Raw genomic sequence first — 1,894 nt, forward strand, 5'->3', positions numbered from 1 at the left:
TTCCAAGTAGAACGGGTACGTTTTCCCAGTGTTATCCAGTCTTACTCAGTGGGTAGTGCCATAGCAGCAGTAGTTGGTCCTCTTGTGCAAGCCCTGGCCTACGCCAAAAAGTAGGGGCACAGGTGGCTTCCACAGGACAGTGGAAAGGGCAGTATCTGTGGCCTTTTGGTAGGATCCCAGTTCGTCGGTCATCCGACGTGACGTCAAGAGTGACTGACTGAAAGGGAACACACATTTAATCTCATGCTGCCCTTTGTGGTTTTACACAGTCATCCTCAGTTAATGTCACACACACACACACACACACACACACACACACACACAAGATGATCTTACAAATCCTTTTTAGAAAAGAAACATGGCAAATGAACTAGAGATAGGCCATAATATAGCATACTTTTATTGAGCAAGAATGGATTGAATTGATCAAAAGATAAACATTAATCATTTTACAAAAGATTTCAATTGGAAATAAATGCTGTTCTTTTGAAATTTACATTAATCAAAGAATCCTAAAAAAATGCATAACAGTTTCCACAAAAATAGACAGCACAATGCTGATAATAATGAGAAAGACTGAAGACTAAAGTAATGGCTGCTGAAAATTCAGTTTACATCACAGGAATAAATTCAATTTTAAAATATATTAAAATAGAAAGGAGTTATTTACAATTGGAATAATATTTCACAATATTACAGTTCTCATGCTGAGAATAAGACACTTCTTTCAAAAACATAAAAAAATCCTGCCAACTTTGTTTGTATTCACATTTATTTTAAAATTTTAATAAACATTGTTTATTGTATATATATATATATATATATATATATTACACTTTTTTTTTTTACTATATCATATTTCTAAATTTATATTTAATGGTTTTATCTGCCAATAATGGAAAGTCTGTTAAGAATCTTCATTCCAGGTTTTTGTCAGCTGATATTGTTATTTTCATCTGATGTATTAATAAGCATATAATGTAAGAAACTTGATTACAACTGTTAATCTATTATAAGCCTTGATTATATATTATATTATATTATGTTATTTCAATTTTGTATTTTGAATAATAAGAATAATAATATTGTGTTATATTCCATTTTATTGACTAAATCCTATGTATGTCTGCACTAGGTATGTACTTTATTCTCTTTCTGGTTTCTGATTTTTGATTAAAAAAATATATTTTTAGGAATGATTTCATGTTTCCAGTTAATAAAAAGCAGCATTTCCATAAAGCCAACAGAGCTGAATGTTTAAGGTGTAAATATTTGGGTATAAGCACAGAGCTTCAAAATTGAAACTTCAATGATAAAAATGAACAATGGCTGGCAGACACAGATAGAGACAGAGAGACTGAGTTATTAGTGAATATTCACAAAGGGAAGCGACTTTTTCTGTGGTGGAATGTGACGCTACATTTAGGTGCCAGTATTACTTCACACATCGCATTTGGACACATACCCAACATATGGCATCTCTGAATATAATAAATTACAAACATGCTGTCTGAAAGCCGTACATAAATAAGCAGTATGCACACATCACACTCATCAACACAGAGGGAGAAAACCAGAGGGGAGAATGAGAGCACTAGATTACGGAGTATAATTACTGACACACTGTAAAATTATATCAAATCTGCATCTCGGTGTAAATATGATACAAGCTGCCATGTTTGTTTTCAAGACAAGTAACATATCAGCAATCACACACAATATGGAGATGCATATACTTATAGACTTATAGCCTATGTGGTAACATTCTATAAAACCTGTACATAATGCACATACATAAATAAATGCTATTAAAATTAACACTATTACTTTTGATTGAATCTATTATGATATGAATATATTTCTTCTTATTTATTTATTCCATATATATATATAT

General features: G+C 31.5%; 1 protein-coding gene across 4 annotated transcripts in view; it reads right to left on the bottom strand.

Moving 5' to 3' along the window:
* Positions 1–1,894, bottom strand: part of LOC107699843 (cell adhesion molecule 2-like) — a 264,993-nt gene that overhangs the window by 145,064 nt on the left and 118,035 nt on the right. The window lies entirely within an intron of this gene.

The sequence above is a fragment of the Sinocyclocheilus anshuiensis genome, unplaced genomic scaffold (assembly GCF_001515605.1).
Source record: "Sinocyclocheilus anshuiensis isolate Anshui unplaced genomic scaffold, SAMN03320099.WGS_v1.1 scaffold194, whole genome shotgun sequence".
NCBI lineage: Eukaryota > Metazoa > Chordata > Actinopteri > Cypriniformes > Cyprinidae > Sinocyclocheilus > Sinocyclocheilus anshuiensis.